Here is a 27,548-nt window from a genome sequence, read left to right as displayed (position 1 = left end):
ATGAGAGAGATCACAAGTAGGCAGAGAGGCAGGCAGAGAGAGAGGAGGAAGCAGGCTCCCTGCTGAGCAGAGAGCCCGACGTGGGGCTCGATCCCAGGACCCTGAGATCATGACCTGAGCTGAAGGCAGAGGCTTAACCCACTGAGCCACCCAGGTGCCCCAGTACTTTTTTTTTTTTCTTAAAACAATACTTTTAATTCAATAATGGACAAATGCCAAGGAAGTTACTAAATCCCTTTTATCTAGTTAAAGTGATTAGAACATCAATTAACCTAATACGTAGAAGTCTCCAAATTTTAGAATCAAACAAATACAAATTTTAATTCTGGCCTTTCCCCTCAGTAGCTGTAAGAACTTTGCGATTTGTGTCAAGTCAGTGAGCTTCTGTTTCTTCACCTCTTCATCAGGGATAAAAACAAATAGCTAGTTTGAAGATGTGCTGAGTGTGGGAAATGAGATAGATAATACGCATACCTCCTTAGGATTTTGTCTGCCAAAAAGTAAGTACTCAATAGAATTAACTGTAATTATTATTTATACTTCTCTTAAAATGTGTATTTTTAAACTTTGTTTTTAGATCTCATCTGAAGCTAGTGCAGGTTGTGACAGAGACACAAACTTTCACACCCACAGCTTCAATTACCAAGGAACTAATTACATATTTCTAGACTTACATGGTACATCACTTTCACTTACTACCATCTTAAATTTTAAAGGTATTACATTAACATGAGCAAAACAACATTGATTTCTAACAAGTTTACTGTAATCACACGCTTGAGCCCTAAGTAAATGTAAGTAAATATGTAAATAATGTGTTATTACCCTAAAGGGAAAAGTAAGAAGTGATAGATTGAATTTTCAAGCACTTGTTTACTTTCAAATAACAATAAATTTAAGCCATGATATTTAAATAACTAAAAAAAGCCAAATCTTTTGATCACTAGATATCATGCTAGATACCATTAGACAAAGCCCAAGGACATATTTTCAAGTCATAAATATTAATAAGCCAGGTTTGACTTCAGATTTTAACATGATTGAATCAGCCAGATGTTCTTCCATTTATTTCTGTTATTTTGATTCCTGCACAGGTATTCATTCTACCATAAAAATGCCTTCAAAGACTGTGAAAATATCACGAGAAATTGAAAGATAGAAAAAAATGGAATGCAGAATGATTCCTGATCTTTTTATTGGCTTATACCTACTCTGGCTATATTAATAATCCCATCCAGATGTCAACATTTAATTTGAAGAAGGTATGTGAAACAGTAGGTCAGATAAAGGACCCCCTGAAGGATCAAATGATACCCAGTCTTCATTACTGTACTGCCCTTGTCTCTCCTCAGCAAGTATAGAAAATCAGCAGCCCCTGCCTAAATACTATACCCTCCACCCCAACATCCACACATGGTATGAAGGGAAAGGATGTCATTATGGCACTTGTTAAAATGCAATATTACTTTCAAAACTTTGTGTTAAAAGATGCAGTCATCACCTACAAAGCATGTCTCCTGTGTCTGTTTTCTCTTGTTCTGTTATGTGCAGGAATTCTACCTCTCTGTGCAGTGTGTTCATCTTTTTAAATACTTCTGTGTGAGTGTGTTCTCTTTTTAAATACCTCTCTCTCTTTCTCTCTCTATCTAGACAAGTTAACAAGGGAAAAACAAACAGAAGTACAGTAACATGTATATCTCACATATACATGCGAGACCTCAGGGAAATGAGTGACTTTCAAGGAAGTGGCTAAGAAGTCAGGCTCAAATTCCATCTTTAGCTAAATCAAAGTCTTTGGAGGCCAGTTATGAAAGGGCGATCAGGAAAATGTATGGCAAACAAAAGTAAGGCTGTTCATCCAAATTGAAGCAGTGTTTTCTCCTACTCTAAGGTTGTCTTGTGATTTACAGTCCTCTTTTTCTTCTTGGTACCCTTACGAATGGGAGATGACCTTACACCAGGGTAATGTCTACTCTGTTTGCAGAGCCTCTCCTGCATCTGCTCTTTCTCAAAATATTCCTTATGCCAAAAATGTATATTTTGTGGCCATGCTCTCGTCCTCACCAGTCATACTCTGGTCTCCTACATTTTCATGAGATAAGAATCAAGACATGACAGATGGGGAAAGGCAGGAGCCATAAGAAAAAGTATCGATTACAAGTAGGATAAGGATCAAAAACAAATGGTTAGAAACAGAAACAAGGACATATTACAGGGACTCAATACATAGTTATAGGATGGATATTTCATTTTAATCTCACTAGTAACCCAGTAGAATATGTATTTTCCTTCCTCATAAACAAACAACAAAAAAAATAATGTTGGAATAGATTGTGTAAATTGTCTCGCAGCAGAAAAGTAGCAAATTGGAATGAAAACTAAACATCAATTTGGAAACAAAGCATACAGTCTTGCCAGGATGTCACACCTGCCTTCCCGCTGGTCTCGTTCTGTATATGGATAGCTCTCTCTATATCTCTCTCCATGTTAACATTGTTTCTTTCTATCTCCTTTGTCTCTGATTTCCTTAAAAAAATACACTATGCAAATTTTTAAAAATTTGCAGTCTTTATTGAGTAACATTTTATGTTCTTTGGTTCTTATTTTAAAAAGGGATTGAAGGGCATAGAGAAAAATGTTGAATTTCTTTTATGAAAGAAATAGAGCAAGGCCAAGGCCCTATAATTCTTTTTCTCCCCTGTGGATCAGGTCAATGAGGAAAAAAAAAATAATTTTCTATCCCCCCCAACCGAAAACAATGTCTTACATTTTACTGCTACTAGCACCTAAAATCAAAGCCCCTCATATGTTTGAATGTTTGTACCAAAGTCACTAACAATATAAAAGGAAATATGACAGATGTAGGAACAGACAAGATAAAACCATTTTTAGCTAATTACATTTTTAAGTGGACACTTATTTTTAAGCCCATTCTGCTATATTTATCCCAGTCACCCCAAAAGCAAGGGAAATAGGAAGAAAAAAAGGAGTGGGAGAGACGAGAGGAGAGACAGCAGAGAAAAGCCCTTAGGTCAGATGAGGATTGGTGGAAGAGGGGCCAAGAACAGACATGGGAAAATAATACTTTATATAAGGAGGATTCAGATATATACTTTTTTTTTCCTCCAAAAGATATAAGGAGAGAACACAGAACCCCAAAGTATCATAAGTCTCCTGCCTCCTCAGGAAATCCATTTCTGTTGACCGAGCTTCCTCTCTACCATCTACCCTTGGTGAATAAGGTCTGTACATCTGAGCCTGACTTAAGGTGTCCTTTTCTGCTTCCTCTATTTCCCACAGGTGAGAGATACATGAAAGGATGAAAACCATAGAGACATTTCAGCTCCCCTTTTCATCCTACTTTGTAAGGCTTCTCTTTACTTCTTCCTTCAAAACTGAATTAGGAACTCACCTCTTTCCAGAAGTTTTCCTTGATGAGGCACATTCTATTCTAATCTGTCCTTCTGTACGTCCTCCCTTGCATTCATATAGTCCATTTGTGCTAGATAATTTTAAATGTTTTAATATAGTATCATAACACCAGCAGGGCATTTAGGGTGGAATTTAAGTTCCTTTCTGGTAATCTTTCTTGTTTTAATCAAATGAAGAAGTTAGGCAGCTTGGAATAATCACAGAGCCAATTAAAGGAAAATTTATGGCACCCAATCCTTGAGCAAGGGCTCATTCTACTATATCACATTGCTTGACTCATTTATTCTTCCGAAATAATTAACAACTGTGTTATATTTTGGAGATTTGAAAAGAATGCTTTAGTCACTATTAAGCTTCTCGCATTTAAATAGCCCCATATTCCACTAGGTATAAAATATCATACTTAATGTAAAACTCCATGTTTCAAGTATAAAAATATTTTTAAATTTTTGAGAATACTAGCATCCACAAAGCCTCAAATTCCAATAACACTATTTCCTCTGAAATCCTGTTAGAGGAAAATATTCAAGATATATATTTGTCTTGGATAAAATAACACCCACAAACACACACACACCCCTAATTAAAAGACCTTGTACCCTCCCCAATCTGGAAAAATCCTAAGATGAAATATTATTTACCTTGACTGCACAAAAAGATTCTGTTCTTAGCCCTTTGATAACAACAATAGCTATGACTACCAAAATTTATAGAGTACTTCTGTGTGCTGCTAGGCACTGTGCTAGTCATTGGAGGGAAGAAAAAGAGAGAGATGGGAGTGAGAGGGAGAGAAGAAGAAGAAGAAAGATAGGTGTAGGTTTGCTGGTTAGTGGAACAGAGGGACATACAATCAGGTTTTTCATATAATATGGAAGGCAATGACATTGAGTCATGCTAGGCTACCCTCAGCACCATAGATCAATAGAGCACCAATCCAATCTGTGTAGTTAGGGAGAGGGCCATTCTGGAGGTTTGCTGAGAAGTCTTAAGGCATAAGTAAGAGCAAGCAAAGTAGGAAGAAGGAAGAGCATTCTAGGCCAAGCAAAGAACTAGAATAACATGCCATATTAAGGGAGCCATAAGCGATTTGAAGTTACTGGAATGTAGCAGATAACATGAAGAGCAGTGGGAAAGAGGTTTGAGAATAGATATGGGCGAGTTCTAGAAGTCCCTTCCTTAGTGCAAGAGTATTACCTGGAACTGATGGAAAGTAATATCTGCACTCATCTCTTGGTTACCTTATAATTATTCTAAAATACTGTTGTTTGTACTTTCCCAACCTTCCATCACCTGTGCCCCTTTTCATAAAAAATGAAAGTGAACATATATGAAACGTAAGCTAATCTTCAGATTCTTTCCAAAAGTGCTGTCATTAAGACACACACATTAAAGTTTTTAAATGTGACTTAACTCGGAAAGATGTGAAAATAACGAGTGAATATTCCTAAGAGCAGAGTGACTATTTATGTCCACCACATGGAGAAACCAATTTCAACCTAGTCAACATAATGGTTAATACTTCATTTTTTAAAAGATTTTATTGGTTCATTTATTTGAGAGAGAGAGATAGAGATAGTGAGAGCTTGAGAGAGATCACGAGTGGGGAGGAAAGGGAAAAGCATGCTCCCTGCTTAGCAGGGAGCCTGACGTGGGGCTCGATCCCAGGACCCCAGGACCATGACCAGAGCTGAAGGCAGATCTCAACTGACTGAGCCACCCAGGCGCCCCAGTAAGTGCTTCTTTGGGTCACAAATGGAACGTGGCAACGTTATGCTTTTTCAGTTGCTTTTTAAATAAACAAATCGCAGCTAAAGCTTTTGGAAATTGTAGAGGTCACCCCGCCCCAAATTATGAGGCAGACTTGCAGCACTGGAGCCCTCTGTTCTTGATCCCCTTCCAGGCCTAATGACTATTTTCAGTCTTTGTAAAATGTGAAATCACAAAACCCCAATCCAGCTGCTCCACAGCAAGCACCTGATCTTGAGTGGTCTACAATTTCTTTTCACTCCACTAAGATGGCTGCTTTCAAATCCTCTATTCCATTCAACGCATGCAATCTCAAGCTACCTAATATGTTTACTTCTTTGGCTTTCCTGAGGAATATGCCCAGTTCTGAGCATGCTGGGATAACTAAATACATTTTCTTGCAAAAGGCCACCTTTCTCTAAGCTCCAAGATTTAGCCCAATCAGCATCCATCCACTTCTGAGTATTTGTGTATGTTTAGGGCTGTGCTGGGATGGTGAGACACACCAGTGAAAGAAGGAATCCTGGCAGGGCACGGCTTGCACAGAGTTCATGATCAGGTTTGGGGAGACAAGAGTAACATACATGCAACGACTGGAAACAATTGGAGACAGTGTATAATTAAGTGCTGAATGTAATACTGACTGTAAGTGCACAATTCTTCACTAATTACCAATTGCTTTAAGGAATTAATACTTAACTTTGGGGATTTCCATCACAATTTCTCTATAAGCATTAATTCTTGTAACCAGCAATTCGATTCATTTCAAAGAGTTACAAACATACCCTAGTTTTAACACATTATCAGCATTGTTCTCAGAAATGTTTTTTTTTCTTCCTTTAAGCAATTAATTTAAATCCTGATTATTCTGACCTCCAGGGCCTTTGGGGGTGGGGTGCTTACGCCTCAGACATAATTTAATTTTTCAAATGATTTTTTTTTTGGGGGGGGGGTTGGTGTAGAATTCTGAACTGTGAGGGGAAGAAATCTGCTTTCTCCCCAGAAGCAGGAAAACAGGAGACCCTGGGGTTCCTCGTAGGCTCACTCTCCCCTCCAGTGCTGGGCTTCTTGCCTTTACCCTATTTTCCTTAATTCTCTTTTATTTCCTGTCCTTTATACCTTTCTGCTTCCCCTGTTTTGGTTCTCTTCCCTAACACCCTTCTTCTACCTTTGTGTTGGTCTGACAGAACCATCTGCAGAGAAAGCTTCCTCAGCTGGCTCCCCTTAGGATGAGGGGGAAGGCTAACCCTGCCTCTCCTGCCAGCATGTTAGAGACGGGCCCAGGAGGAATTAGAGTCTCTGAGAACAAACTCAGTCCATCTTTTGAGTCAGCCAGCAGGTGCGCTAGAAGGATTGCAAACATATTTTTCAATTGTGCTTCCAGACAGAGACCTCACTGGCTCCTCACACTTCCCTCAGCTTTCCTGGGCATCTTCATGGACCTGCTTTCCTGGGACAACATGCAGGCAAACAACTGGCAAACAACCATAGGCAGGCAGAACCCCATCCACACCTGCTTTTGGCTTCCTTCTAACCAGTAAAGAATTGGCCACTAATGTGTGTGACATGACACTTACCTCCTTTCCTCCGTATGGTAGAGGGTAGAAGGAAAGTGCAAGTTACTTCATGTCCCTGAGTTCTAATTCCTCCTCTCTAAGAAAGCGACATCCACACAATGGCTTGCTGTGGGAATTAACGAGCATGCTGGGAAGAGCTGGATTTTCTGGCTTCAAGTCCCATTTCCGCCTCTTCCTAGCTGGGGGGACAGAAGAAAGTTGTGTAACTTTTCTGTGTTTCAAGATCCTCTTCTGTGAAATAGAAAGAAGAGTAGTTACCTCACAGACTTTGTATCTCAAGATTCAATAAGTTAGGTCATGTAAGACATATACAAAACACCCAGTGGATATTAGCATTTATTAAAGTGACTTGTATGTAGTAGATATCGGTAAATGTAACCTCTTCTTCTGTACCAAGTTAGTGGGGGGTAAAATACCGTGGTGTCACTAGGAAATGTGACTTCTTGTGGCAAGAGCTAGACATATCCCAGCCCTGCTCTACCATTCCAAGGCACTGTATTTACTACCAGTAGGAGACTATGTCCTGTGATCTGATAAACCTCACAGGATGCACTAAAGGATTCCTGAACAGAGCACTAAAAACATTGCAGGGTGGTCAAAACAATATAAAAACAGGTGCTAACATCGAAAGCACTTTTGCACTAGGCAGTGCTCCATGAGCTCTTACACAAACTGCACAATTAGGAAATTTGGATTGGGTGAAAATAAAAATACCCAAGAATGCTCTAACAGTTTAGAAGCTGGACATGGGGCCAAAAGGATCAGGAAAGGCTCTGCCATTATGCTACCTTCTGCAAGTCAATAGAAAATAAAATTAGGGAAACAGATGAAGGAAGATAGTTTTCCACCTAGAAGGAGGGTTCAAGAATGGTTTCAACTGTGAGCACATTATCAGATGGACCACACTGATGGTAGGGAGCTAAATAAAATACAACTCCCAGCAAGTCTCCCACCCTTGAATTACTAAGGTTTAGAGGAGCAATTTCTTTCCAAAATTAACTCCTCAGGACCTAAGTGACTCAGATGACGATGGTAGTAGTAAGGATGAGGCTGACATGATAGCCAATGTGTATCCAGGGCTTGCTATACACCAGGTGCTGTCCAAAACAAATCCCATATTTATCTCACCAAATCCACCTGTATGACCTCATTTAATCCTAACATAACCTCATGGGCAGAACCTATACACATTTCAATTTTACTGGAGAAGAAGCTATTTAGAGAGTTAAGGATCAGGCAGCCAGAAGGGTGATCCCTGCAGTAAGAAGACAGACAAGGCAAATCCCAAAGCACTTTGCAATGAACTTTGAAAACAATTGAGTTAGGTTGGATTTTGTCAGTAGCAGGAGTTACCCATAATATAAAAATGTGAACACTCGTTAGTTTTTATGGTAGTGATACTGCCCTTAAATACCAACTACCTCTTTATTTGCAAAGTCATATAATTCCGCTCCTAGGAGCCAAAGACTAAGAAAACTCACACCCCACCACAAACACCCAGTTTCATTTGTGCCGCGCTAGATCCTTCTGACTCAATTCTAAACCAGGAACCCTTTCGCAATAGACAAGATCAGAATACAATGTAATCATTCCTTTCTTTTCCTAAAAGAACAAGTGGCCAGGCTACCGGCCAGTTTACACAACGGGTACCATGGCCTTCAAATTCCTCACTAATTTCTGTTTATCAAGGAAGTTAATTATTATCAAACCCCTAGCTCTCAAAAGGAGGCCAAAAGTCACTGTTCTCCAAAGCCCTTTCCAGGTAAAATAATGTCCTGTAATCTGACCTGTTTAGGTCTTATTCTGACCTAAACTCTTGCTGCTCTAGAATAACAGATATATTTAGGAAACCAGGTAAAACTTATAAGAAAAGTTGCTACATGGGGTCTGGAGTGGGAAGGAAGGACGTGGTAGAGTAAATTACTTAAGAACCACAAGGAAAGATAATTTGGAGTAGATGATCAGTTGTATCTAAGGCCAGATGATAGAGCTTGAGTAATGTACGTTAGGACATTGCTTAATGAAGAGCTAATCTAATAAGATTGATTGCTCTCTTTCTGTGCCTAGAATCTTAAAAGCTACCCAGGCAGTGACTATAGGAGAAATGCCCATAAAAGATCTGAATGCTTTGGAATTAATGTCTTACGAGATCCCTTCCACACCCAGAACTAATGGAGAGCATAGACTAGGGTATGGTGCATCTGTCCATATATGCAAGTACATAAAGGGGAAGAGAAAGATGAGAGGGAAAGAGAGTGGATGATAAAATAATGCATTTCAACGAAAAGCCAATAGTCATAATATTTTTCACTTTATAGAATCATTTGAAGAATTTAAACTCTTGTTTGCATGGGATTTGGGGAAAAATTGATTTTTTTTTTTTCCTAAAGCCAAATGGATAGTGAATTGTGATTTCACAAAGATTAAAGTAAAAATAGTCATGGTGGCCTATATCATTCTCACGGATGGTTCTCCTGGCTCTGAACATATGGACTGATGCGGATTTAATAGATTCCAAGGGAATTCTAATTTACAAGCCCAATTGGTTCAAATGAATTAGGAGAAACAAAACAAAACAAAACAAAACAAAAACACAACCTAGGCAGAAATATCTCTCAATGTAGCTGAGCCAAAAAAAGGAAAGAACTTTGTGGTGAAGCTGATAACATACATAAACATTGTACTATAAAGTACTGATTCCATAAGCCACACTCAAAGAAAAAAAAAAAGAAAGGAAAAGAAAAAAACATCTTAATTCAGGAGCAGGAGCATATCATAACAGATAGGAATAGCACAATAGTGTCCCACGTATCTTACAATTCCAAAGCGTGATAAATCACTGTTTTCTGGCAAAAAGAGCCCCTGAGCGTGGAATGGCTTTGCAACAAGCCCAGTTGCCTGAATGACATGGGAATTGTACATATCCCATACCAGACTTCTTGAGGGAAAGGAAATGCCTCTTTTAAATCGACAACTTCATGTTATCTCCTTTGGCAACGGTGGTTACATTCGGGTTTAAACATTATGAGGGCAAGGAAGCTGAAATTTACCACCTGAATAATAGATCAAAGCAAATCACTCAATCATTAATGGATACAGCAAAGGGCTGTTTATCTGAATGACTTGGTTTATGGAACTTAACGAAACAAGAAACCTTTGACTTAAGCTTTTGAAAGAAAGAAGAGGAAAACGATATCAAGGGCAGTTTATCAGTAGAAGGGAAATTGACTACATTGGATCTTTTCTCTTGAAAAATAGTTCCTTTTCTGCCTTGGTACTGAACTTCCTAATCTGAGAATCCATTTCCCCTCTCCGCACACGTTTCTCTGGAGGCTGCATATTCATTTTCTGGATATTAGATACCCTATTTACCACAGCCTGTAGCCTGGAGACATTTTCTGTGCAGGGTTGTTCCCCTCCCCTTTCGGTGAAGAATTTTATAGTGAAAATTACTGATAAAGGAAGTGAGTGACAGACCCCTGTTGGGCAGCCAGTGATCACTACACATTTAGATTTTGTATTATTATTATTTAGCATATTAAGTGCCCAGTCTATCATCATTGTGGGTGACTTCTCAGGGGGTAGGAGAGCATTCAGATTTAGGAGGACAGAGTTTAATATTAGGTTGAAAATGGTTAACAACAGGCTGAAGGTCTAACGAAAACACATTTAAAAAGTCAACCAGAGGGATTTTTATTTTAATGAAAAAGAATAATGAAAAGCCCTCCGCAGAGAGAGCAAATTTGACAAGGTTATTTAAACATGTATGTGGGCTTTAATGTTTCAAAAGTGGTTTTTAAAAATAATGGGATTTAATCTAATTTGTGAGTTTGGGCCCGAGTCTCCAGGTGCCTTGGAAAGCAAGACTCCTTTATCAAGTGAGAGTTGAGGATAGAAGCTAGGATGTTTGAGTTGGATAGGGACTTAGAGATCATCTAACCTGACCACTTCCTTTGCTGGAGGAGACACGGAAGCTCAGAAATGTGAAATGAGTTCCCCAAGGCCATGCAGTTAAGTGACAGAGTGACTGTATAATGAGCACTTACGCACACCACGTCTGTTAGTAACTCCACATTCTCTGTCTGTAATCCTCACAGTGGACTGCGAGCAAGGATGGTCAGTTTATAAAGAAATGGAAACTCAGAGGAAATACATAATTTAGGTCACACAGGTCGCACATCCAGAACAAGGTGAGGCTCAGACTGAACTTACACGGTCCTCGGGGGTGTTTTCACTGCTCACCACCCCCAGGTGGGACCCTCTGCTGCTCTCCACAAGGCCTTCAGCCTCCAGTACAGAGTTTCAGCACATCTAGCCAGGTTCTGGCTACCAAAACTGTCCTGTTTCAAGTGACTGCCAAGCTCTTGACTTCATAGCTTCAACCTACTCTGGTTTCCAATCCAGCCCTAACTCTCCAGATAATAGATCCTCTTCCCGTCAGCTCCTGCCCAGGATGACTCCCATCCCTTTCCTCCTCTAGGGCCAGCTCCTGAGACCCCAGCTCGGACCAGTGCCTCTGGATCAGAATCAACCGAGGGGCAGGTCAGATGGAAATAAAATGCACCCAATCCAAATGGGGGGCATAATGGAAAATGAAATGGAGACCTAAGCTACTGTGAGGGGCTGGCCAGATCTTAGCCATGCCACACCTGATAAGTAAGGTAAGAACTGAAGGGAAAGGGCCAAGGCTAATTTTTCAAAGTGAGTTACAAAGGAAAGGAGAGAGGAAAAGAGAAAGAAAGAGAAAGAAGTACCCAAGGAGGGGAATCATGGAGAACGGAGGGATCTGGGACAGATCGGGCAACCCAGGGACTCGGCATCACCAGACCCTATGCTTAGTAATAGAACATAATCCTAACCCCTGTTGCAGGGTGCGGCTGAAGCGCTCACTCCGAGCAGGCAGCTTCAGAGAAATGGCAGCAGGGACCCTCTATGGCCCCAGCAGTGAGGAGCTGGAGCAGGTTGAGTCAGAGGACCCCAGGCATGGTTTAGCCCAGTGCCCCGACCCCTCCCATGGTGGCACGGAGGGACATGGAGGATCGAATAGACCCAAGTACCTCACTTTTACCAGAGTTCTTCCTGTGATTGACTTCGTCTACTGACTTAGCTGCTTCGTCTTTTGTTCTGGTTATACTTCATCTCTTTTGCTTCCAGGCATAGTCTTATTTCCTGTAGACCCTGAACAAGTCATGGCAGAGATACCATGGCCCCTGAGCCCCTTTCCTGGTCAATATGGTATCTGTGTGCTAGATATGGCCTCCCACTCCTCCTTGATACCCTGAGGAAGCTGTGGGCATGCTTAATCATTGCACTTAGCTGCATAAAAGCCTAGTGTTCCCTGTGGTTCTCTGGATAATGCTCTCTGGAGGTCCCGCTTTGATTCTTCTTCTCTGTTGCAACGTTGGATTGAGTATCACCTCTCTCAGCACTTGAAAAGGCACTGGGACAGCAAGTAGCATGTCAGGTGTGGGTTACCTGATCTCGTTCAGATTCAAGCAGATCTGGTCCATGCTGCATTCCTCACTGTGCCATCCCAGTCCCGGCAGAGCCCATGTGACTGCCTCTCCTGTCTGCAGGTGAGACAGGATGGAGACTGTCAACATCGACAGGACCAACTCGCCCTACTTTCTCTCCTTATCAATGCCATCTGTGTGGGGAGAACTCACATGGTTTTTGAATTTTCCTCCATCATACCTTGAGCCCATCCTTTACTCTTGCTATTATATTGCAAGATCCTTTCAATCTCCTTCAGCCTGTTTTGTTACCTCTTAAACTGTATATATTTCAAAACATTGCTTTGAAGAATGAATAAGGATTTGTTTGTAGCTGTGGTTCCAACTCTGAGGTCCCCTAGTGTGTTAGTGCTACTAATAAGTCAGGGTTCCCCAAGAAAACAGAACCAATAGGGTATATATACACATCATATTCTTTAATTTATTATAAGGAATTGGCTCACATGATTATGGAGTCCAGTGAGCCCCAAGATGTGCCAAGTGAGTCAGCAAGCAGGAGACTCAGGAGAGCTGATAGTGTGGTTCCAGTCTGCCTCCAAAAGCCTGGAACCCAGAGAGATGATGGCGGGGTTCCAGGGCCAATGCCAGCAGGCTCGAGGCCCAGGAAGAGTTGGGGTTCCAATTCAAGTCCAAAAGCAGGAAAGAGCCAATGTCCCAGTTCAAAGGCAGTCAGGCAGAGAAGATTTTCTGTTGCTCAGAGGAAGATCAGTCTTTTTATTCTGTTCAGGTTCTCAACTGGTTAAGTGAAGCTCACCCACATTGGGGAGAGCTAACTGCCTTACTCAGTCTACCTACTTCAATGTTAATCTCACCCAGAAATATCCTCACAGAAACATTCAGAATAATGTTGGATCAAATATGTGGGCCCTCTGTGGCCCAGTTAACCTAACACGTAAAATTAACCATCACACCTAGTAAACTTAAACATACTAAAGCTGAGCCAACTTGGGCCAGCAAGTACATGGGAATATATTCACACCTGTATTTCTAGTCTTTATGATGAATTTTTATGTCTGGTAGATCATACAACATATTTTGTTATCCAAACACACAACCAATGTACCTGAAATCCACCATTAATATGGCATATATCACAAAAATATGAGAACTTCCAAAGGACTTCAAGAAACCATATCTTAACAAAACTAATTTTCCTTCTTGGGTAAATAGATTGAGAATTAAATTAGGGGCAAACCAATATGCCTATAGCAAAAGTTTGCAGAACCAAACAAACAGCGCTTAAAAAAAAAAATTGTCTCCAATCTATTAAATTCCCCCATTTTAAGTAAGATCTACTTGTGGCATACTATATAAGTGATCCAGTAGGTATAATTTGTTCAGTTTTTCAAAAAGCTTTTCAAGAAGTTTCCTTATAGGGGCGCCTGGGTGGCTCAGTGGGTTAAGCCGCTGCCTTCGGCTCAGGTCATGATCTCAGAGTCCTGGGATCGAGCCCCACATCGGGCTCTCTGCTCAGCGGGGAGCCTGCTTCCTCCTCTCTCTCTGCCTGCCTCTCTGCCTGCTTGTGATCTCTCTGTCAAATAAATAAATAAAATCTTTAAAAAAAAAAAAAAGTTTCCTTATAATAGATTATAAGAGGAAAGAAGTCACCAGAAGGTAAAGGGCAGGATACTGTCAAGGGTTGCCATGAAAGGTCATAGCACCAGTTTTCCTGAACAGCTGTGGCCAAGAACAAAGGTAATAATTAGACACAAGGGGTCTAGCATTGGTTCTGGCATTGTTCAGTACAACGTATTAAATGCAAAGGAAGAGAATCTAAAAGGTGAGTTGGTAGGGAAATAGAATCTGACTGCCAAATCTGCCAATGACTCTGCTTTGGTCAATGATGGTAATCAGTCAAGAGCCCTGAACATTTCACGTGGATTTAGCATTTCAGGATTTCAGCAGAAGTGAAATCACTGTTACGTCAACTTATACCAAAAGTCATATCAGCATAAATTAATCAAACTTCCCTGAAATTTTTTTTGAGAAGTGAATCAGTTAAAAGAACATCTAGTATCTACATGAATGGACAAGAGATAAGATAAGAAAGCAGTTGTAACATAAGCCAGTTGTCCAGATAAGAAATTTAACAGGTTACCCATGAATTTCTATGAAATTATGGTAACAAAGACAATTACTTGTTGATTTTAAAAGGATCCAATACTTTCTAGTTTCAATTTGAAGAAGTCACTTTAAAGATAGATTTCAGGGGGCACCTGGGTGGCTCAGTGGGTTAAAGCCTCTGCTTCAGCTCAGGTCATGATCTCAGGGTCCTGGGATTGAGCCCCGAGTCGGGCTCTCTGCTCAGCAGAGAGCCTACTTCCTTCTCTCTCTCTGCCTGCCTCTCTGCCTAACTTGTGATCTCTGTCTGCCTAATAAATAAATAAATCTTTTAAAAAAATAAAATAAAATAAAGATAGATTCAGGGCAAAGGGAAATAATTCCATGATACTGAGAAACAAAATTTCTGGTATAAATCCATACTGCAGGAAAGTTACTCAATGACTGATATTATTAGCCTGCACTGCTCTAGGCCTTACCAACCTATGGCCCAGAAGAATTCACATTCAAACTGATACACAAATTTACATAGTTAATTTGAGGCATAACTGCCTCAAATACATCAGGGTTTCTTGGGGTGCTGGGTATAAGACTAGCATCATTCCTTTCCTGGGTTTTTATGTGGTTCCCCTGTGGTATCTTCTGCCTAAAAGCCAGGAGAACAGCACAGTTCACTACCAGGACTGGTGCCTGGATGATTCCCGAGAAACCTAATGTCTCCTCCACTCTTCTAAAATTGTTTAACTCTAACGAACTCCAGCAACCCCACGAGTCTTTAGGAAAGACTGCATTTTTCAAAACTGGTCACAGCATTACTTCTGGTCCCACGTGCTCTTCAATGATTTTGCCACTCCCCTATTAAGAAATAGATTCTTGAACCTAGTTGGCTTCCAGATGTTTCAAACAACAGAAGAAGGCAGAAGTGAAACCATGTGACTTTGAAGACTAGATCGTAGAAAGGACATAGCTTCCTCCCAGCTCTTGGCTCTTTGGGATCTGGGTACTTGGAACCCAGCCACCATGTTGTGAGGAAGAACAGGGCGCATGGAGAGCCCATGTGTTCCCACCAGCGGCCCTAGCTAAGCTGCCAGCCCACAACCAGCATCAGTTGCTAGATGTGTGAAAAGAGAGACTTTTAAGGCCATTCCAACTCCCAGCTTTGGAGATGCTCCAGCTGACAGGTAGCTGAGCAGCCTTGAATTATCCCTGCCAAACTCTGCCCAGATTGCCAAAAAAAAGTGAGTACAAGAAATGCCGCCATTGCTTTAAGCCACTATTTTGGGGTGATTTGTTATGCAGTGCTACATGGCTAAAACAATCACACGTATCTCAGCACAGAACTGAGGGGAGTAGCAACATCCTCAGCTGTGTGTGGACCTTTGGACATAAATTCCAAGCATATGTCTGCCCAAATACTAAATATTCCTTCATGATAATGTGGCTCTCAGCTTCGGCTCTAGACATTTCTAAATAAGGAGCAGCTGACCTTCCTTTGCCAGGCACCACACTGCCTCCCTCATCTCGCTCTTTCTCCCCGAGGAATATTAACCCTACATTTCCTCCCAGCAGATTCCTCTCCTGCATGCATTTTGACTCATGTAAATAGATGCCCAGAGACCGGGGGTGGGGCTGACGAATTGGTCCGTAATTTCAGACGGAATAACCATATTGACTCAAAACCCTATTTCCGGCCCAAGCCTACTTCTGCTATCTTTTATAAACCACTTCTGAAAAAGAAACCTTCTAAGAGGCTGTGATTTCTTCTGTGTTGTAGTAATGTCATTTTCCATGAAATAAAGTGACCAGGAAATACAAATATGAATAAAACAGATCTTGGAGAGAGAAACTTCCTAGTCAGAAATGTACTTTGCTTAAGTTATAGGGCTACAATAGAAGAAAATTCAGGAATTTTATTAGCACTTAGAAAGCTCCCATGCTACCAAGCTAATACTTAGTGAGTTGAGATGGGAGGATTATACAAAAAACTCTTCATGGTTTAAGAAATAGCACCAGCAAGAGGATCCGACAGTAGACAATTAAAGAAAAGCTGAGAGAGTATTTTAAATAAGGGAGCAGGAAGTGAACAATCTCTGAAATGAACGGCATCTAAAATCGAGTGAAGAGCTGTGTGTAACCCTCCCTCACCCCACTCTGTGCATGCCCTTTATAGAAGAGGACTCTCCAACACAAAAATCGCATTTCAAGGTAGGTAACTGAGATAGTCAGAATTTGAAGTAGGTACAATAATTTTATATTTTCCTTTTTGTTACCCTAATCCTACTAAGTGATACAAACTGGAAAATTATACATTTATTCTCAAAATGAATACAAATTTGAAAAACCTACAAAAATACGATGCTCTCTAATGTCTCCTAAGTCCATTTTAATAGTTTCATTTGGGGCTATGTTTGGCCTTTTTATTTCTAAAAAATTATTTTTTAATTTTAATATCTAATTACAGCTAATAATAACTGTAGCTTCCAACTCTTTAAAGCTCAGTGGAGCAAGTTGCTTTACAAATTGCTAACAGTGTCTCACTTCAACCTCAAGTAACCCTTTGAGGTAAATATTATTATTTTTTATTATCTCTAGAACAAAAAACCTTAAATAACTTGCCCCAATGCCCACAGCTGGTAGAACCAGTCCTTCAAGGCAGGTCTACCTGGCCCAAAAAACCTATGTTCTGGAGTCCTTCAACAACAACTTCCTGCATACAATTATGTGAACCGCAGCATCAAAACTTCTGTTTTTAAAATGTCCTTCATACCTCAGGTTAGAGTCAAGAAGGCCCTATGGCTGAATCCGATTCTGCCTTTTCCTATTCTCCCCCTCTGTCCCTCCAAGAAAAGAAGCCAGTCCTCTCCTCTCTCCCTTATAACAAGCACACAGCCTTCTGCATCAGCAGTCTTGGTCTTCCTGAATCCAGGACTCAGGATTTAAGGAGTATCAGCAAACGGAATGTATTATTGCTGGGGTGGGGGGAGGGGGAAGGTGTGAGGGGGGAAAGACTGTTAGTTCCACGCCAACTCTAACCACAACCACATACCTCAAAACTCTACCAATTTCCAGGGATGCCTGGGTGACTCAGAGTAAGCCTCTTCCTTCAGCTCCAGTCATGATCTCAAGGTCCTGGGATCCAGCCCCACATTGGGCTCTCTGCTCAGCAGGGAGCCTGCTCCCCCCCCACCGCACCCCGCCCACCTGCCTCTCTGCCTGCCTCTCTGACTACTTGTGATCTCTCTCTCTCTGTGTCAAATAAATAAATAAAATCTTAAAAACAAAAACAAAAACAAAAAACAAAACTCTACCAACTTCCAAACTTCTCTTTTGTGTTTTTTTTTTAATTTTCTTAAGAAAATATTCGAAATATGTGCAAGCCCACGCAATGACACTGCATTTTACTTTCCTCTTATTTAGAAGATCAGGGAATTTGGCTTTTAGAAAAGGAAGTGATGGTAGGCACATTCCAAACGTAGAAACATCTAACCGGTTTGGGCAGAAAAGACATTCTAGTCTGTTGAATGCTCAGCTACGGAATCACTAAGAGCCGGCCTTACCAGATCAGTAGTGCCAGAGACTTGAAATTAATACAGATGTGCATTTTACACATTATCAGGGTGACCACTGGGTCTTCGTCTTGTCTATTAGCCAGAACAATTCATCCTTAATATGCTGTATACTTTTTATGATTGCAAATTAGATTACTTAACGTACTCTCAGGCAACACTAGTAGGATAGCTGCTTTAATCATTAAGATATAACTAGGAATGGAAGGTCACATAAAATAATATTATCAAACAACCTGTACAAATTTTCCAGGGGATGTGACTGAGGTTGACTGCTTGCAGAAAGTGACCATAATCTTTCCTTTGAACATTTGTTATACAACCTTGCAGATCTTCCCATCCTGTTCCTGCTTCCCTTATAGCTATACTGCATTTAAGGCTTCTTTGACCAATAAAATGTGGCGGAAGTCACGCCCTGCCGATTCCAAACCTATGCCGCAAACAGCCTGGAAGCTTCCACCTTAAGTCCTGAGACCAAACACAGCACTATGAAACTAACTTAGATGGGACTACACAATAATGACAGATCCTACAGATAGAATGGCCCCAGACGTCAGCCATTCCAGACATAGGTAAGGATATAGTAGGCCCTCCAACCCCAGCCCAGCTGACACCTCAGATGAACAAAAAGCATGAGAGATGCCAGTCAATAGTAGCAGGCCACAGGCTTGTAAGGCATAATGAAACATTGTTTTAAGCCACTACATTTTGGGAAGATTTATTATCCAGCAATGGATAATCAATGGATTAAATTAATGCAAAAATAAGTTTTGCTCTTATTGCCCTAGCACCAAAATACCATAGATTAAAAGCGCTATTCAAAGTTTAATCATGTCAGGAATAGCCTCCCAAATTAATAGACATGTTTGTGTTGACTGGTCAATCAATGTTCTCGTTCAATGTCAGATATAGGCCAGATATTAGACCTTACTCTTATCAACAATTAATAAAGAAATAAGAGTATTACTTTAGTTCTTTATTGATTGCCCTGCCTAAAAGAATTAGTGTATTGCTTAACACCATGTTTTGGCTTTGGCGAAAATTATTTTTTTCTCTGAAACACAAATGTCAGTTTTCCCCACATCCTTCCAGTGAATGAAAGGGAGACCCTTTATCCTTCAAATCCCATCCTAAGCCTAAAAGCTTTGACTCAAACTCCGGGGGACTTCCAAAATTCAAAACCTTTAAAATAAAGCCATGTTTCATGAGAAAGACAATAAGTACTTGGGGGGAAAAAAAACTTGTACTGAATCTAATTTATAATCCATTCACACTTAAACCACCGGTGTCACTTAGTTAAGAACTAAACACGACCTTGAGAGGTCACTGGTTCAGTGTTCTTTAAATACTGTTTCTAATCCACTCTGATTTTTTTCCCCTTCCCTTATGCCTTATGTTTCCCAATATCAAAAAAGCCAAAGAATTCCCCAGCTTAATAATGACTTGGTTAAGAAGTATTTTATTCAAATATTCAAAATTTTGAGTGGGAGGAAATTTTATTTTTCTTTCATATAATCTTTTGCAGTTGGTGTGCTGGTAAGTGTTTAATGATCAGCTCCCAGGAAGCAGAAATGTGTGCATATGCATGTCAGTGTAATTTTACTGTGAGTTTTAATGATATGAAAGATGTGTAGCACACAATTTACAAAAAATAGGAACATATGAAATATTATTTATTACAAATTCCATTTGTAGCCTTGGTTCTTGCAGAATGCTTTCATTGATCTTCACCAGTTTTTATCCATAGCCAACTTATAGTGCAATTCAACCATGGTTGGCCAAACAGAATCGAATCCCGTTCCAGGAACCGTTTTCTCAATAACCTTATTGTCATTAGATGTACTACGTGATGCGTAAATAAGCCAATTCTCACTTTTGTACAAATGCTAATCATTAAGTTGTAATCCCTTTCAGCCTCAGCACCAGACATGACATACTTTTAACTTTAGTCTTCATTATTAATATTTTCTTCCTCCCTTCCTTAAGTCTAGACCATCAACAAAATAACAAATTAAACCTTTATCATAGCATTTGCTGATTTCCATGGGATGAATACTCTCACGGTACCTGGCCTCCACCTACCCACATGACATCATTGATTCAGGGCTGGAAAGACATGTGCAGTAGCACACTGTTAGATGGCATTTCCACACTCAAAGGTATAGATGACCTTAAGATGTCAGTAAAATAATTAGAAAGTAATGTGGCTTGGGAATTTATTACCTCTGTTTTTGGTATAATTTACTTTAACTCTGTGTAATTTCATTTTAAGTAATGAAATTATGATTAACAGCCCGTTTAGAAAATCTGGTGAACCTGGATCGGCTGGGATCAGCATACATTGTTTAAGTGCAGTCGGAGGGACATTGTTCTTTTTGTTTCGGTTTCTAAAGGAATAGATAACTGTCATTAAGGCCACCTCTATACCGAAGTCAGATCCATGCAGAAAGGAACTGCTAGAAGACTAAATTTAGTGAACAAAAAGTCACAGCCTTGTATGTGGTTATGAATATTTTTTTTTACCTTAATCTCTTATATTCCTATTTCTTTATTCTGTTCTTTGTGGATATGAAAAATAAATGAATTTTGACATATATAAAAAATCTGTTCTGTCCTAAGCTTAATATTTATTTGGCTATGATAGGTATAGTTCTTCAAATATGGTTTTATTTGTCATTCTCCCATGTGAAAAATTCTAAAGGTAGAAGATAAAGATAAGCAATTTGAATTTAGGAAAATGAATGATATTTGAAAGGGAGTCAGGGAAAGTGTTTAGTGTATTTAACATTAAAACATCTTCATTTCCATCTAAGCACAGTGTAGATGCAGGCAGGGCTCATTCCTCACGCATAAGCAGCCTTCAGACTGACAGACCCACAATTCCAGAAACGCTTGTATTCTTTTCCTGCCACATGATCAGATAAAAGCCCTCCAGATTCCTGAGACTCTCCTCCATGGCAGGCGGTTGAGATGCCTGCCTTTTAAACTCCAGTACTGCAGCTATGCTGGGAAGAACTTCTGAAGAACTCATTAACACATCAGGTTAATATGCATCTCGTTGCTAAAGTATGCAAAGAATGCTCCTCTGTATTTACCCTGCAGATTCTCAGAACCCCCATTAGAAGAGTACATATTCAAGATTGAATTTTCACACTTACCTCTGGCCAAGTTTCTGAGTGATAAGCTAAGCACTAATTTTAGGTAAATTCATTTATTTCTTTGGCTTTTTTTGACTGTAGGTACAGGGTTTCTCTGGGACCGTCTTTGAATGTAAAGTGCTGTCTCTGTTTGCAAGCCATTTATAGCCTTTACCTCAATTTCCTGTGTTTTGGTCTTTGTGTATCTTCCCAATCCCCTTCCTAGACTGTAATCTCTTTGAGAGGAGGGAGGGTGCCTTATTCTTCCTCTTAAGGTCTTTCACTAAAGGTGTTAGTGAAGTGTATTGTGCAAATCGTGATCAATATTCTGTCAGGTGTCTTATAGGACCTACCTAAGGCAAAGCCTCAGGTTTTTGTCTTCTATTATAAAAGTGCATAAGACTGAAGAATACAGACTTATTAATTCCTTTTATGTCTAGGTAAAATAAGGATATTAATCAAGCAAATAAATCTTTGTTTATTTAAAGGACTTTACTCCATAATGAATGGATTTTTTTTTTTTTTCTTTTACCTTGACAAGAAGGTGGAGTACAGTATCAGGAGCCAGAAATTTCCAGCAGGTGGGTTTCAGGTGTCAAAAACAAAGCTATAAGAAAGCATAAATCACCCTTAGTGATCACTGAAGAGAGTAAATTCTCTTTCTTATAGGGTAAATATTGCCACTGATTAATTCAGGAGGTATTTTGGAAACTTTTACCTCTTTCCTTTCAGCTTTTATTTTGAAGAGAAAAGGTGCTTTCTATGCATGCTTGTCTCTTACATGGAGCTCTCAGGACACAAAAATTAGGAAGATATTGGCCCTACCTTTAATGAACCACAGTCAGATGGGAAAAAGAACTTTATCCCTGACTGGGGAGAAACCATCAACATTTCTGGGTCAAGTCAGTAGAAAAGCAACCACAATGTACCGAACATTCAATTCTGTGCTTGACACTGGCTAGGTACTGTGGACATATTTCTCATTTGCTACTGGGCTTATTATGCACTACACCATTACAGTGTTAGCTTACGTGGCTGTGGGTCTTACCTTCCCGGGGAGCTGATAAACTTCTGTCTTTAAATTCTTTATGATGCCATGGTACCTTAGCAAAGTAAGTAAATCTGGATGGACAATTTTCCAAACTGAGTTTTATTTTCTAGCACTCAAAGAATTGCTTCCATTACCTCCTTTAAAATTTTTTAATTTGTCTTCTGTCTTTTTTTTATTTGTCTCTATAGTCTCCTTATCAATTCTAGGCCAGATTCTCCTTTTAAAGCCCCAATATCCCACCCATTTCCTCTATGTTCCTAATACCTGGGCATTCATATGTACTTTCATGTTTTGTTCACCAGCATTCCTATAATACGAGATAAACATTTATTGATGATACCTACTTAGACCATATGCTTTTGTATTTTATTTTTTTTTAAGATTTTATTTATTTATTTGACAGACAGAGATCACAAGTAGGCAGAGAGGCAGGCAGAGAGAGAGGAAGGGAAGCAAGCTCCCTGCTGAGCAGAGAGCCCTATGCGGGACTCCATCCCAGGACCCTGGGATCATGACCTGAGCCAAAGGCAGAGGCTTTAACCCACTGAGCCACCCAGGCACCCTTGCTTCTCTATTTTAAATTCAAACAATACTAAATGAAATATTTAAAGGGAGATCTAATACTTTTGTGAGCCCACTACATCAGAAGTATTACATAACAAATTAGCTTCTGCTACTACAATAAACTTGCATTTCAAACTACCCCAAATTCAGGGACTAATGACTATTTACTTTTCTTACCAATGGGTCTGCAAGTTGGCTAGGCCATCCCTGATTCAAGATAGTTTGGAATTTTTTATGACTTCCCCACATATATTCATTCTGGATTATCCTGGGCTGAGGGACAGTGGCTTCCTAGGGCATATTCTTTTTATGACAGGTCTCAGGAGTGAAAGAATAAGCTTCAAGATCTCTTAAGGTCTTAGCTTGACACTGCCACACTGCCACATCTGCCCTTATTCCATCCACCAAAATGATCCACACGATAAAGCCCGGATCAAGGGGTGGGAAGTATATGTCACTTACCCTTATACATTGCAAGACCACATGGTAGAAGAGAATGAAGACTAGGGGACAATGCAATCCACAACACAGGGTTTATCTTAGTAATTCTCCGTATAGGGAGATTTTAGTACCACAATTATAATCACGAGTAGACAGCCATTCTGACAAATTAAGTAAAAAGCCCCAAATCACACAGCAAATGAAAACACAAGCAGGAATTTGAATAAGGTGTAGTTTTGACTTCATAGACCCCATAATATTTTCATGACAGCAGCAATACCTTTTATAACACTCATATTCCTAGTTTTAAAAAAAAGAGAAAAATTGAGATTTTTGCAGGTGGTAGAGTCTTTTTGCTATAAAGTGGAAAAAGATACAAAAACAAATGAAGGTACTCACAGTTGATAGCATCACTTACTCCTCTGTTCTTAGCCCCAGAAAAGAAAAGAAATTAAATTGGCCTCAAAGTGACTCTCTTTTTCATTGTTACGTAAGTTATCTATTGTGGCTGCAGTCACTGGACTCCATACAACATATGCTGTTAATTAGCCACAGGTGGTGGCTTAAAATAAAGTCTTTCTTTTTTTTTTTTTTTAAAGATTTTATTTATTTATTTGACAGAGAGGAATCACAAGTAGGCAGAGAAGCAGGCAGAGAGAGAGGAGGAAGCAGGCTCCCCGCTGAGCAGAAAGCCCGATGTGGGGCTCGAACCCAGGACCTGGGATCATGACCTGAGCCGAAGGCAGCGGCTTAACCCACTGAGCCACCCAGGCGCCCCTAAAATAAAGTCTTTCATGAGGCTTGTAAAGTTAATTTAACTTTCTCTTTCTAGCTAAGTAGGGATTATAAAGAGTGACTATAGTAACAATGATAGTCATTTTAACACAGTTCTTCCAAAAACAATGAGAACCAATAGAAGGTGCATTTTGGAACCAATTTGGTTTTCATTAAGGTTCTATGAATTTGAGGATAAACCTATTAGGACCAGTAGTTTATGATGGGGGACCAGTGAAGTGAGAGGGTCACCTTGGGCCAAGGCATCCACTCAGAGTAATTTCCCTCCATAGACAGAACTTATGCCCACGACTTTGGCTCTTAAGCAACATTTTCTAAAGCACTGTTTTCCAAATTTGTCAGATCTTAAAAATCACCTTTAATATCATATTTTTTTTTAATAAAAAAATTGCCAATTACCAAGCAACTTCCCTGAGAAGCTGTCTCGGTAGCTAGAGTACATTCTGGAAACCGAAATTTTTAACACATGCTCCTGACGATTCTCATGATCAAACAAGTATGGGGGGGAGAGGATGAATGTATCTTAGAAAACTGTATCTTTAAGGAATAAATTATACCAACTTTCTATAATCTCTTTCAGAGGATGGAAGCAGAGAGGATACTTTCTAACTCTTTCTATGATGCTAGCTTTGTATTCATACCAACACTAAACAAAGATAGTCTATATGAAGTTGAGAAAGTTCTCCTCTAGTCCTATGTTTATTATGGAGTAGTAAACAAGAAAAGAAAACAACTCCCAACCAATATCTTTCACGCACATACAGGGAAAAAATCCTCAACAAAATACTAGCAAATCAAATCTAATAATGTATCAAAAGAATAACACACCACAGCCAAGTAGGATTTATCTCAGGTATGCAAGGCTGATTAAACTTCTGAAAATCAGTCAATGTAACCCATTACATCAATAACCAGAAAGAAAGGAAGAAAAAAAGAAAGAAAGTGAAGAATGATCATGTGATGATATAAATAAAACAGAAAAACTACTTGACAAAATTTAGTACCCATTCATGACAAAAACTCTCAGTAAATTATGAATAGAGAACTTTCTCAACATGATATAGACTATCTACAAAAACCTAGCAGCTAACATCATATTTAATGGTGAGAAAGTCAAAGATATCTCACTAAGATCAGGAACAAGGCAAGGATGTCTCCTCTTACCACTCCTTTTCAACATTGTGCTGGAAATCCTTGCTAATACATTAAGACAAGGAAAAAAAGTATACAGATTGGGATGGAACATAAAATAACCTTTGTCCACATAGGACAAGATTACCTATGTAGAAAGTTCAAAAGAATTGACCAAAAAAAATCCTGGAATTAATAAGTGATTACAAGGTTTTAAGATACAAATTTAGTGTATAAGTCAGTTGTTTTCCTATATTCCAACAATGATCAAGTGGAATTAAAAGTAAAAGCACATTACTATTTATATTGGCACCCCCCAAAATGAAATACTTAGGTGTAAATTAACAAAATAAACACAAGATCTGTATAAGGAAAACTATGAAACTTTGATGGAAGAAATCAAAGAACAAATAAAGAGACATTCCATGTTCATGGACATGAAGACTCAATATTGTCAAGTTGTCAGTTCTTCCTAATTTGATCTGTAGACTCAATACAGACAGACTCAAAAGCACAGCAGGTTATTTTATGGATATAAACAAACTGCTTCTGAAATTTATAGGGAGAGGCAAAAAACCCAGAATAGCCAAAACAATATGGAAGGAGAACAAAGTTGGAGGATTGACACTACTCAACTTCAAGGCTTACTATAAAGTTCCAGTAATCAATATAGTGTGGTATTAAAAAAAAATAGATGAATTGACCAGTAGAACATAATAGTAAATCCAGAAATATACACACATAATTACAGTCAACTGACCTTTGACAAAGGAGCAAAGACAATACAGTGGAGCAAAGAGAGTCTTTTCAACAGGAAAACTGAGCAAATAAATGAATGTAAACATAGACCTTACACCCTTTATAAAAATTAACTTAAAATGTATCACAGACCTAAATTTAAAATGCAAAACTATTAAATTTGCAGAAGATAACATAAGAGGAAATATAGCTGACCTTTGGTATGATGATGACTTTTTAGGTATAATACTAAACACATGATCAATGAAAGAAATGATAAATGGACTTCATTAAATTAAAAATCTCTGCCCTGTAAAAGGCAATATCAAGAGAATGAGAACATAAGCCACAGACTGGGAGAAAATGTTCACAAAAAACACAGTTGATAAAGGACTGTTACCCAAAATACACAAAGAACTTTTAAAACTCAACAATAAGAAAACAAACAAACCCAATTAAAAAATAGACTAAAGATTTGAATAGACACATCATCAAAGAAGACACAAGGATGACCAAAAATATTTTTAAGAAGGTGGTCCCGCAAAAGTAAGTAATCAGGGAAATGCAAATTAAAATAACAATGAGATACCATTACATGCTTACTAGAATGGCCAAAATCCAGGACACTGGCAACACCAAATGCTGTCAAGGATGTGGAGCCATGGAAATAGAAACTCTCATTCATTGCTGGTAGGAATAAAATAATGCAGCCACTTTGGAAGACAGCTTAGTGGTTTTTTTATACAACTAAATATGCGTTAACCATACGATCCATCCATCATGTTCCTCGGTATTTACCCAAAGGAGCTGAAAACTTATGTTCACCCAAAGACCTGCACACAGACATTTATAGAGCTTTATTCATAACTACCAAAACTCGGAAGCAACCAAGATACCTTCCAGTGGCTGAATGGATAAAAGGTGGTACATTCAAACAATGCATTACTATTCAGCTCTAAAAAGAAATGACCTAAACAAGCCATAAAAGATGCAGAGGACCCTTAAATGCAACAAGTGAAAGAAGCCAATCTTAAAAGGCTACATACTGCATGCTTCCAACCACATGACATTCTGGAAAAAGCAAAACTTCGAGGACAGTAGAAAGATCTGTGGTTGCCAGGGATAAGTGAAGGAGAGCTAAATAGGCAACTCACAGAGGATTTTTCAGGCAGTGAAAATACTCTGAGACTATAATGATGGGTTCATATCATTATACATTTATCCAGACCCATAGAATCTACAACACTAAGAATGAACCTTAAGGTTAACAATGGACTTTAGGTGATTATGACATGTCAGGGTAGGTTTATCCTTGGTAAAAATGTACCCTTCTGGTGGGGGATATTGATAATGGGAGAAAGGATACATGTGTGAGGGAAGAGAGGAGGTGGGAAATATATGTACTGCCACTCAATTTTATTGTAAACCTAAAACAGCTCTTAAAAGAATAAAATGAAACAAAATTTAAAAACTAAGGAAGAAAACTAAAACTAAATAAAAAATTGAGTAGTCATAATTTGTGTTGAATGGTTCCTCCTCACAACACATGAAATTTTGAGGGAAGCTGATAACTTAAAAATTTGTCTCATTATTCTTAAGCACTACCTATTTTCTAACTTCAAAATTATAATACAAATGTATTTTGAATTGTAATTATATTCTTATAATTCTATTTGGGGGAGGTGGTGAAATATTCAAATTTTCAAGATTTTATTTTATTTATTTAACAGAGAGAGACAGTGAAAGAGGGAACACAAGCAGGGTGAGTGAGAGAGGGAGAAGCAGGCTTCCCACTG

This window comes from Enhydra lutris, unplaced genomic scaffold (assembly GCF_002288905.1).
Source record: "Enhydra lutris kenyoni isolate GAN:26980312 unplaced genomic scaffold, ASM228890v2 scaffoldscaffold2, whole genome shotgun sequence".
Lineage (NCBI taxonomy): Eukaryota > Metazoa > Chordata > Mammalia > Carnivora > Mustelidae > Enhydra > Enhydra lutris.
This window is presented reverse-complemented; position numbering follows the sequence as displayed.